This window comes from Pecten maximus, chromosome 2, assembly GCF_902652985.1.
Source record: "Pecten maximus chromosome 2, xPecMax1.1, whole genome shotgun sequence".
NCBI classification, from domain to species: Eukaryota; Metazoa; Mollusca; class Bivalvia; order Pectinida; family Pectinidae; genus Pecten; species Pecten maximus.
Window position 1 is genome coordinate 527,779 of NC_047016.1, and position 13,254 is coordinate 541,032.

Sequence of the window (13,254 nt, forward strand, 5' to 3'; positions counted from 1 at the left end):
AGTCACCTTAGTGTATTACAGTCACCATAGTGTATTACAGTCACCATAGTGTATTACAGTCACCATAGTGTATTACAGTCACCATAGTGTATTACAGTCATCATAGTGTATTACAGTCACCATAGTGTATTACAGTCACCATAGTGTATTACAGTCACCATAGTGTATTACAGTCATCATAGTGTATTACAGTCACCATAGTGTATTACAGTCACCATAGTGTATTACTGTCACCATAGTGTATTACAGTCACCATAGTGTATTACAGTCATCATAGTGTATTACAGTCACCATAGTGTATTACAGTCACCATGGTGTATTACAGTCACCATAGTGTATTACAGTTAACATAGTGTATTACAGTCACCATAGTGTATTACAGTCACCATAGTGTATTACAGTCACCATAGTGTATTACAGTCACCATAGTGTATTACAGTCACCATAGTGTATTACAGTCACCATAGTGTATTACAGTCCACCATAGTGTATTACAGTCACCATAGTGTATTACAGTCACCATAGTGTATTACAGTCACCATAGTGTATTACAGTCACCATAGTGTATTACAGTCACCATAGTGTATTACAGTCATCATAGTGTATTACAGTCACCATAGTGTATTACAGTCACCATAGTGTATTACAGTCACCATAGTGTATTACAGTCACCATAGTGTATTACAGTCACCATAGTGTATTACAGTCACCATAGTGTATTACAGTCACCATAGTGTATTACTGTCACCATAGTGTATTACAGTAACCATAGTGTATTACAGTCACCATAGTGTATTACAGTCACCATAGTGTATTACGGTCACCATAGTGTATTACAGCCACCATAGTGTATTACAGCCACCATGGTGTATTACAGTCACCATAGTGTATTACTGTCACCACAGTGTATTACAGTCACCATAGTGTATTACTGTCATCATAGTGTATTACAGTCACCATAGTGTATTACAGTTAACATAGTGTATTACAGTCACCATAGTGTATTACAGTCACCATAGTGTATTACTGTCACCATGGTGTATTACAGTAACCATTGTGTATTACAGTCACCATAGTGTATTACAGTCACCATAGTGTATTACGGTCACCATAGTGTATTACAGCCACCATAGTGTATTACAGCCACCATGGTGTATTACAGTCACCATAGTGTATTACTGTCACCACAGTGTATTACAGTCACCATAGTGTATTACTGTCATCATAGTGTATTACAATCACCATAGTGTATTACAGTTAACATAGTGTATTACAGTCACCATAGTGTATTACAGTCACCATAGTGTATTACTGTCACCATGGTGTATTACAGTAACCATTGTGTATTACAGTCACCATAGTGTATTACCGTCACCATGGTGTATTACAGTCACCATAGTGTATTACAGTCACTATAGTGTATTACCGTCACCATAGTGTATTACGGTCACCATAGTGTATTACAGTTAACATAATGTATTACAGTCACCATAGTGTATTACTGTCACCATAGTGTATTACAGTCATCATAGTGTATTACAGTCACCATAGTGTATTACAGTTAACATAATGTATTACAGTCACCATAGTGTATTACAGTTAACATAATGTATTACAGTCACCATAGTGTATTACTGTCACCATAGTGTATTACAGTCACCATAGTGTATTACAGTCACACTGAATAACGGGCGACATTCTATTTATCTGTCACCCAAATTGTATTCATATCGACTGTATACTACCATATCGACTGTATACTACCATATCGACTGTATACTACCATATCGACGGTATACTACCATATCGACTGTATACTACCATATCGACTGTATACTACCATATCGACTGTATACTACCATATCGACTGTATACTACCATATCGACTGTATACTACCATATCGACTGTATACTACCATTTGGTAACAGTTCAATGCTTAAATATGCCGATCAGTCACACAACCGCGTGGCTGAAAATGAAAACTGGTATTAGGGAGGTAACTCAAATTCCACAACTGATATAAAGATACACGTGTATCAAATATGTTGGCAAAAACTCTTAACCTTCGACACACATCGTCGACATTTTAATTGGCTTTGTAATTAGGAAACACGTATTATGATGCAGTAGGTCAATCATTTCTATAGTAACATTGATCAAGTTGTTCTGCGTGTATAGTGATATGTTAACCCTGTCACGAAGAAATTAGAACCATTCGTCAAACGAGTGTAAAATCAGCTTCTAGGTCAACGAGCTGAACGATTCGACTTGTAAACAGCATATGTTTCAGGGTAGTTAACGTTTATCTCTCGGAGTTCCTTCTAGATTTCCTCCGGCTAATCTTTCTTTGTAATATCAGGAAAAAATTTGCCATGAACGATAGAATTCTGATAATCTGATGAATGCATGATCCTGCGATTTTGTTTCTGGTCATGGTGCTTCCGGAATGGCATTTACCTTGTCATAATTCGGCAACAACTGTTGATCTCCAACTGCATGACCTAAACAATCCAATCTACGATATCCTAAAGCATGACCTAAACAATCCAATCTACGATATCCTAAAGCATGACCTAAACAATCCAATCTACGATATCCTAAAGCATGACCTAAATAATCCAATCTACGATATCCTAAAGCATGACCTAAACAATCCAATCTACGATATCCTAAAGCATGACCTAAACAATCCGATCTACGATATCCTAAAGCATGACCTAAACAATCCAATCTACGATATCCTAAAGCATGACCTAAACAATCCGATCTACGATATCCTAAAGCATGACCTAAACAATCCAATCTACGATATCCTAAAGCATGACCTAAACAATCCAATCTACGATATCCTAAAGCATGACCTAAACAATCCAATCTACGATATCCTAAAGCATGACCTAAACAATCCAATCTACGATATCCTAAAGCATGACCTAAACAATCCAATCTACGATATCCTAAAGCATGACCTAAACAATCCGATCTACGATATCCTAAAGCATGACCTAAATAATCCGATCTACGATATCCTAAAGCATGACCTAAACAATCCAATCTACGATATCCTAAAGCATGACCTAAACAATCCAATCTACGATATCCTAAAGCATGACCTAAACAATCCAATCTACGATATCCTAAAGCATGACCTAAACAATCCAATCTACGATATCCTAAAGCATGACCTAAACAATCCAATCTACGATATCCTAAAGCATGACCTAAACAATCCAGATCTACGATATCCTAAAGCATGACCTAAACAATCCAATCTACGATATCCTAAAGCATGACCTAAACAATCCGATCTACGATATCCTAAAGCATGACCTAACAATCCAATCTACGATATCCTAAAGCATGACCTAAACAATCCGATCTACGATATCCTAAAGCATGACCTAAACAATCCGATCTACGATATCCTAAAGCATGACCTAAACAATCCGATCTACGATATCCTAAAGCATGACCTAAACAATCCAATCTACGATATCCTAAAGCATGACCTAAACAATCCAATCTACGATATCCTAAAGCATGACCTAAACAATCCGATCTACGATATCCTAAAGCATGACCTAAACAATCCAATCTACGATATCCTAAAGCATGACCTAAACAATCCAATCTACGATATCCTAAAGCATGACCTAAACAATCCAATCTACGATATCCTAAAGCACATTCTGATTGTTTTGCAGGGATTCCAGCTCCCCGGGATCACTCCAACAGCTCACGAAGAATTTGCTCGTTGTGTTGCCATGTCTGTGTATAAATGATGATATCTTCAATAAAACTCTTTATATTTGACATTTCATAGAGAAGCTTCCTCACCAGGCAACAAGATGTTATCTGGTCATTAACCAAACCTCAAGGCCGTGAACAGGAGCAACTGGTGGAGTGAATGCAGTCTTGGGTTTAGATGATTCTGGTGGAGTGAATGCAGTCTTGGGTTTAGATGATTCTGGTGGAGTGAATGCAGTCTTGGGTTTAGATGATTCTGGTGGAGTGAATGCAGTCTTGGGATTCGATGATTCTGGTGGAGTGAATGCAGTCTTGGGTTTAGATGATTCTGGTGGAGTGAATGCAGTCTTGGGTTTAGATGATTCTGGTGGAGTGAATGCAGTCTTGGGTTTAGATGATTCTGGTGGAGTGAATGCAGTCTTGGGTTTAGATGATTCTGGTGGAGTGAATGCAGTCTTGAGTTTAGATGATTCTGGTGGAGTGAATGCAGTCTTGGGTTTAGATGATTCTGGTGGAGTGAATGCAGTCTTGGGTTTAGATGATTCTGGTGGAGTGAATGCAGTCTTGGGTTTAGATGATTCTGGTGGAGTGAATGCAGTCTTGTTCTGGTGGATGATGTGGAGGAATGCAGTTTGGGTAATGATTTGTGGAGGAATGCAGTCTGGTGGAGTGAATGCAGTCTGGGGTTTAGATGATTCTGTGGAGTGAATGCAGTCTTGGGTTTAGATGATTCTGGTGGAGTGAATGCAGTCTTGGGTTCGATGCATTCTGGTGGAGTGAATGCAGTCTTGGGTTTAGATGATTCTGGTGGAGTGAATGCAGTCTTGGGTTTAGATGATTCTGGTGGAGTGAATGCAGTCTTGGGTTTAGATGATTCTGGTGGAGTGAATGCAGTCTTGGGTTTAGATGATACTGCAATTGCCAGTTACAAATGCCCCTTGCTCAGGTCAAGACGAGAAAATACCTATGGCCTTCCCATCGTTCCAATCGAGCACTGGTTCGGCATCGAAAATAGTAACTCCCCTGACTTGACGATGATAGATGCATAAGTGATTCCATACATCCCTTTTTGACGATGACAAATGGTGAAGGACCCTTTTTATTGCATCAATATCTTTTCGTAGTTAGAAGAATAAGTTCCTTCCGTCCAATACTACATCTTTTGTTTCCCGGTTGTACTATTTCTCCTCAACCATGTCATTACTGATATCAGTATCGGGAACGTTTTGCCCCAAAGCTCTCACAAGATCATTGAACCGTGTATCGTTCTGCCAGACAGCAGTTCAAAAGTCGAAAACTCAAGACTTAACAGTGGAACCTCTCAATAAGAAGAGATTAAAGCATTGAAGTACTTGTCCTAGTCTTTGGGTCTCTCAGCGCACATGATATTGAGCATCTGTTCCAATGCACTAAGTCCGTTGCGCATTTGGTTATACGGAGTGGTTATCAACTGACGAAATGATAAACGTTGGCCCATTTCATGCATCAGTTCCGATGTAAATTGGCCGCCTTGGTCTGTCGAAACGTCCCGCAGAATTCCTGCTCTATACATCAACTAGCGCCTCTGCCCCTCATTCGGTCTCTATTCCTTTCAGATCTAGCGCCTCACGGTATCGTGGCATAATTAAAGTGTAAGTGCTACCATGGTCAGCAGCTGGTTAAACAGGTGATATGGTATCACGTTTTAAAATGATATGTTAACAAAAAGCATAACACAATGAGGATCCAATGATTGGGACAAAAATGTCTGTCAATTCTTGTGGGATCAAGCCTCCAGTTACTAAGGGATGTCCTCGTACAAACTGACCACATGTATGGCAAAGAGGATCATGATTACAGGGATTGTCTCCCCCTGGTCCTGGTATGGGCAAGTTGTAATCAGCTTCTGAGGCTGTGAGTCTGGTTTTGTCAATGGCATTTGCATCCAAGGGGACGATCCCACATTTCCTGAATACAGTTTTGATATTATGTGGGCTGAATACCCTATCAACTGCTGAATGCAGGACCTGTGAAAACCTGGAAATTGGGTAAAAATTAATAAGAAAGAAAAAGAAAAAAATCTCTCCCTTGCTAATTTTTCTGTCTGTCTGACATTTGGACAAGAACACATGTATTATCTGAAAGGCCTAATGGAAATAACATTTTAGAATATAGAGATCACGCTTGTTTCTACATATATTTCCTCTGTGTTTTCGATGCAATTATATTTTTATTTTATTTTTTATGGATTTGTCTTTAAATTACTTTAATTTCATTTCAGGCATTTCACACAGATTTTTGAAGGTTACCTCCCCTTTCCAATCATCAAATGAGGATTTGCATATCCCAAACTGACTGACAAATCAGAAAACTGTTTTTTTTGAGTGGCCGGAATAAGGCCACATCCAGCGGCTGCAATATGTGTGTTGTGTGTGGAGGCAGGCACAACAACTCGACCCTGCTCAATGGTGTTAAGTGAAAGATGACTCTCGTGGTTATCTGTGATCAGTAGTAAGGGTCTCTGCTTGGATGCGTGTTTCAGGAATACCTTGTCAAACCACTTCTCAAACAAATCAGCATCCATATACCCATTTGTGGAAGTTCCGAAAAGCCATTCTTGAGGTATTCCTGTGAATAAACAAAAATGTAAGTAATTTAAATTGAAGCAGTAATTTTTTTTCAAAGAAAGTCAATAAACAAAATTTAAAAATTAAAACCAAAATAATGATTAATCAAAAAGTGATTTGAAAAACCCATAATTTGTTTTAAGAACTATGTCAAGCTAAAAGAATGGATGTACTTGCATTTGTAAAATTATATTCTAAAATGAAGTTTTCAATGTTGTCAGTACACATACCATCTCTGTAGGTCCCACCAGGAAACGACTTTTCGAAGATTATGAAGGAAGTCTCCCATCAGCGGACACACAAATTGTAGCTGTTGTATGGTTAGTTGTGTTGTATGGTTAGTTGTGTTGTATGGCTAGTTGTGTTGTATGGTTAGTTGTGTTGTATGGTTAGTTGTGTTGTATGGCTAGTTGTGTTGTATGGTTAGTTGTGTTGTATGGTTAGTTGTGTTGTATGGTTAGTTGTGTTGTATGGTTAGTTGTGTTGTATGGTTAGTTGTGTTGTATGGTTAGTTGTGTTGTATGGTTAGTTGTGTTGTATGGTTAGTTGTGTTGTATGGTTAGTTGTGTTGTATGGCTAGTTGTGTTGTATGGTTAGTTGTGTTGTATGGCTAGTTGTGTTGTATGGTTAGTTGTGTTGTATGGTTAGTTGTGTTGTATGGTTAGTTGTGTTGTATGGTTAGTTGTGTTGTATGGTTAGTTGTGTTGTAAGGTTAGTTGTGTTGTATGGTTAGTTGTTGTGACTTGTTTCGTGTAGGCACCTCTACTTGTAACACATACTTTATCTTGTGCCACTGACCCCTTTCCGAAACCTGTCTCATCCATGTTATATATGAGATGGGGTTTGTCCTCAATTCCTGAAATAAATGTATAATGATGTTTTGTCAATAAGCACATCCCTGTATATCTTTTTTTATTTGAAAGCCTTTAAGGTTTTTAAAGTTCATATTGTTTTGTAATGGTTGTGGAAGCCTTTTTTTATATGATTGACTCTTGAATGAAACTTGTATTTAATAAAAAAAAAATATTAGATAGAACTTCAAATTTGTATTTCTTTTTTTTCTCAGGCAATATATGGAAAAGGAGGAGAGAAGTCTTACCAAGTCTATGTACAGTCTCCTTCAATAATGTGAAGTACTGTGCCATAACATTGGGGTTGGCCATCCTTGCCCGTCCACCATCAATGGTCTGAGGCTTCCTCATGTGCAGCCTTGGATTTCTGCGGAAACATTTCCTCATCCATTTATTTGATGGACCAGTTAGCCCAATTACACTTTTCCTTCCTGACTTCGTTATTATTTGAGATATGAACATTTTAATCATTTTTCGAGAAAGTGGTAAGGACCTCTCTTCGCAATATTTATATGACAAGATGTTTCTCTTCCTCAGGGGTTAGAACAACGTGAGGTTGTCCCCCTTTGTTCAGATTTCTGGCATATCTCCGCAGTCATGTGAGGTACATCATGTTTCGCTGCTGCTCTTCTGATCGGTGTTCCTTTTTTAGTATCTGCCAAGGCATGAGCAAAGTCCCTTTAGTTATATTTTTTATATTTTGCTGCAATTAATAAATGTTTTATTTATTCATTAAAAAATATCTGTTGGATGTTTTTATTTTGTTGTATTTGTAATAGAAAATCAAGATAAATATCACATAATACAGTCAAACCTGCTTGAACGGTCACCTGGAATAAGCGGTCACCTTTATTATGCGACCAGTCCGTCTTTGTCCCAATGTAAAATACTTTATTTAATGAACCTTGCATAAACGGTCACCTGTCTAACATGAACAGTAGTTACTGAATTTTGGTCATATCCATTATCAAATCATGTATTATGCAGTCATTTTGAAGTTTGGTTAACCTGGTTTTTGCAGTATTTTACACAGTATTAATTACAATATTTAAATCACCAATAAAATTAAGCTGAACATTTCTGATCATGCAAGAAACATGATATGGCTTGATATGTAATCTGGTAATGGAATTCGGTTGACCATAAAAAATAAAACTCTGGTGGCCGAATTACACATCAAAATAACTTCAAGTTAAATAGCTCATACCAAACTTTAAGTTTTGTATCGGCGCTTTTCATTGCATCAATAGATAAAATCTCAAATTATTGAGGGAAATGAGGATAAGATTTTGTTTTAAACCTGTGAAGATATGGGACACTTGATTTCTCATGAACGGATCTGAAGTTCAAATAACATAAAATCTGTTAAAATTGTGTGTTTAGCTACGATTTCAGATATTACCCTCAAACATTAACCTTGGGAGATATTGCAGTTGATATAAAGGTAACAAAACACCTGAATTCAACTAGACCTATATATAGCTACACTAATCTTTTAAGCATGTGTGGTCTCTAATTATTTTCGTTTTTAAAAATATCGCATACACCATCGTATTTAGAATTAAGCATGACAATGCAACTAAAAATAATATGACAAATCATCACCGGGCCCTAGATGTTAAAACCTTTTTTTATCGTTCACTTTGCTGGTTTCACACAGACATTATACATAGTCCTATTTGGTGAGCGAAGGGAGGTAACTCCTAAACGCATCCTGTGAAATCCGGAATACAGTGTAAGAGCACCTGCTCTCGTCTTTTAGTGATCTCCTTCCGACATGCGCAATAACAGTGTTATACAGCAATGGCGGAGCGGCAAGTACGAATTTTGATGTGCAGGTCTTAAAAATACTATTACTACGATATGACATGTTGGTTGTGCAAAAGATTGGTAACGAAGAATTCTGAGATTACTAGAAATAATCTGAAATGTCTGTTGAGTCGTACAACGCATGTTAAGGGAATTTAAAACGTCGAATTATCCCCCCCCCCCCCCCCCCCCCCCCCCCCCCCCCCACACACACACACACACACACACACACACTCTGTTGTCATTTTCTCACAACTTATCCATTTCAATATGTTCTGCAAGAAAACCTTGATCGCTGCACGCCACAAAAACCACGTTGAATATGTACGTTTTTATTTACATTATGACGTCACAACAGCATAAACCGACAGAATATACGTGCGAGCATTTTGGAGCGTTTTTTCTTTATTTTGTACCAAAAGGGGTCCTGTACCAAAAGGGGTCCTATGACGTTAGTTCCTTGAGGTACAATTGAGACGCGTCCCTTCGGGAACGTCCTCTGGCAGACATCCTAAAACCGACAAAACTTGGTTACGTCGGTGTTTACCCTAGGCCAATAAAACTGATTTTGTCGCTGATCCTCCTTGTCCCCAGATAACCTGCCATCATTAATTTATGAGCCAAACCAGGTACATTTTCACGATATTTTGTCGGTACATCCTCTCGTTTGTTACTGCTAGGCTTTGATACTCGATATATCTGGCCGTGATGCTTGAAGACCGTTGATCATCGAGCCATTATTTGACCTCGTCATTTGAAACAATGTATCTGACTTTATCAAGACTATCGTCTTCCTGTTGAGCTGTCGTCTGACACTTGAACCTCGTTCAGAGTAGTTAGCATCTGCAAGGCGCGGTAAGGTCTTTCGTCTGAGCTCTGGTCTTGACAGTCATTATATCATCCCTCCTCTGATTCCAACAGGGATCTGGTGCTTATATTACCAAGGATAAGGCCGTAAACTGGAGTTTATGTGCACCAGGCAACCACAGGTCCAACGTAATATTGTGTATCCGCAATTACGTAAGCAGTAGGTATTTGTAAATAGCTGTTATCTACAAAAGTACATGATCGCACCCCGCCAGTCATTTGATCCATAGACGCCTCTAAACCACCATGCACTGGTCGGCTAGTTTTGACATTTCCTCAATCGATGAAGGGATACGGTCTTAAAAAAAAAATATCAGTTTAAGTTTCTTAACACAAGTTTTAGAAGTTGATCTCTAAGCATGAAGTCCTTGAGTGCACCAATATTATTATCAGTACCACCCATCTCAAGCTTTCTTACAAAATAACTCTTCAATCTTACTGAAATCTGGGCTGAAAGTTTTGCTAGTCTCTGGCCTGCCTGTCTTAAAAACGTTTTTTCCACAACCGTCGTCTCTGTCGTTTAAAATCCCTTGAGAAGCGCCGCCTTCGGTATATCGTAGTCAAATAGCTGTTCCAATCAGTAAACACGAAACAAGTTCAAAGCTCGTCCCTTGAGAAGCATATTGAGGTTGTTAGCCCAATGAAGCGACTTTTCTCGACGTTTCGTTGTCGCGTAGTGTTCATACCCTTACCGGTATAGAAACAGCCCGAGAGGCGGAAATATTCTCTAGACACTCCGCGAGTGCTCTCAAAATGGAATAATTCCTTCAAGCAACAACCTGACTTCCGACATGACACCGGCACACGAGACTCAAATTAAACAACGTTCTACACATCGAAAATACATCAAAATACTACACGTAAAAATTAAAATACATGTACGATAGTGGCAAATAATATCCAGCAGACAAATTAATATGAAATTTAAGAAAGTGTTGTGAAATCGAGTGGTGTAACATGGCAGGATTGAGTTATCGTATCTGTATGACGATATTGTCAGACAGAACAGCAACGACAGGAATAAACGTCTGTATTGCTCCGAGGTCTAACCGATAACTGAGGGCTAAAACATAGGTAATATAAAGGCACGAGGCCTTCCGGAGGATAACTACCCGGAATCCTCGGAACCGTACGTAAAATACAATGCTGTTTCACAACATTCCTCCCCGTTTACTAAGAGCGCGATACGTTATAAAAGACAAAAGGTCAGCATGAATTCCATACAATAAAGCTACAGTACTACATGGTAAAGTATATTTGCACTCTGAGGAGGTGACCAGAGCAGTTGATAACATCGTGTCATTTTTAAAGTGTATACATATAAAAACTATGATTCATCACAGCTACACTCTTAAAAATAGCTAGTAACAGAATAGTCCAAGTAATGTTGTCAAACCTACAAAATATATGTTTGTTCTAAAACTTGAACTTGATCACAGTACTTGTATCTAAAAATACAACATTTGCAAATGTGAACTAAAATATCAGATTTTCTAAAACCGGGACTATGTACAGCAAGTTCCCGCAACCATATTTTTGAAACCTAGTACACAGTTGTGTACTGCATTGTCACCATTGTACTTGGCGGGTACTACTGGAAAGTATAGAATTGGCATTGGTGGAGGAGGCAGTGTGGTTGGTACATATACTTGATAGGGAACATATGGAGGTGGCGATGAAAGTGGGCGAGGTGGAAAGCCCGGTACACCTTGATGAGGGATATATGGCGGTGGTGGTAGAGGAAAGGAGCTGGTATTAGCATAAGACTTTCGGCTACTTCTTTGAACAGGAGAATGATGCTGATGTAGATGTTGATGAGTTAGATGTTGTTGCCGCTTTTGACGATAATCATGTCGAGTTTGGCGTACATCACACAGGTTACTTGGCAAATTCATCTGGATCTTCTTTTTTCTGTGGACTCTTCTTCTCCTCTTTTTTTTCTTTTGCTTTTATACCATTGTCGAAAGCGCTTTCGATACTCTGTATGTTGCTCCGTGTCCGAACAGACTCATCCTCCATTTGAACCCTCGCTTCAACAAACTCATCTTCGTGTTCCCCTTTGGTGTCTTTCTCGCTCTCGCTGCCTGTCCCAGTTTGTTGACTTTCTCTCAATAACTTATACTCTTTAGCAATTGTAATGACATCTTCTATTGATTTGGCCAATTCGTTGTCTACAACCGTATAGTAGTCGTCCTCTTCCATCACAGTTTTGAGTAGCCCGAGTTTTCTCTGGCCCTGTCACCATGTCTGGTGTAGGGCCAGAGCGCACTACTATATGAAAACGTGGAATTATCCGACACCGTTTGGTGTCGCTAAGAATTTGATGCAAAAACAATAAAATCGGGTGTGACATAACACCTACCTTACATATATGGATAAATGAGATATTTATGTACCCCAAAACACCCATTTAGTCTCATATAGGTGTTTTATTCCGTCCGTACAGGCCCTCGCTTTACGCTAGTCAAAATTTCATACTGTTGACCCGCCATTTTGTAAGTGACAGTACGACTAACCACCCAAATCGGAACGCAATGGACCGAAAAGACCACATATGATTTATTGTGTTTTTCTTCTTACAAAGTTTAAATTATGAAAACTGAGTTGATTATTTCCCAAAAGATGTTATATTCCATTAAAAAAATCATTATTTATAAATTATAAGCGGTAAAATATATAAAAATAAATGTTGTATTTTTTTTTCTTTTCGCTCCATCGCGCACAGATTAGGGTAATTAGGCGGACCGCGACCTACATAGTTAGCAATATGGCGTCGAGTCAAGTATGAAATTTTGACTAGCGTAAAGCGAGGGTCTATACGGACGGAATAAAACACCTATATGAGACTAAATGGGTGTTTTGGGGTACATAAATATCTCATTTATCCATATATGTAAGGTAGGTGTTATGTCACACCCGATTTTATTGTTTTTGCATCAAATTCTTAGCGACACCAAACGGTGTCGGATAATTCCACGTTTTCATATAGTAGTGCGCTCTGGCCCTACACCAGACATGGTGACAGGGCCAGAGAAAACTCGGGCTAAGTTTTGAGGAACATGTCTATAGCTGTACGTTTGATGGTATCCTCCCCACACTTCCAATATACAGCTGTAGCTAAATTTGTGATCCTATCAGCGTAATCATGAAGCGATTCACTAGAACCTTTTTAAACAAGGTACAGCTCTTTTCTACATATAGTCACAAGCTCATCATAACTTAACGAATGCATATTTACAACGATAATCAGCGTACCAAGTTATTATACTACAGACAACAATGAACATTTACAGTAGTCTAAGAACTCAGATAAATATGTACACAAGAGTATCCGACATTGCACAATATCTGATTACAAATATTTACAACAAAT

At 38.6% G+C, this 13,254-nt stretch overlaps 1 long non-coding RNA gene across 2 annotated transcripts; it reads left to right on the forward strand.

Moving 5' to 3' along the window:
* Positions 1-5,512: 5,512 nt before the first annotated feature.
* Positions 5,513-7,692, forward strand: LOC117340917. Of its 2 annotated transcripts, none has more exons than XR_004535509.1 (4): positions 5,513-5,775; positions 6,009-6,373; positions 6,576-6,674; positions 7,421-7,692. It is a non-coding gene; the product is annotated as an uncharacterized LOC117340917 (long non-coding RNA). The 2 variants fall into 2 exon arrangements; XR_004535508.1 differs by having other exon boundaries at positions 5,519-5,775; positions 6,596-6,674.
* Positions 7,693-13,254: the final 5,562 nt, after the last annotated feature.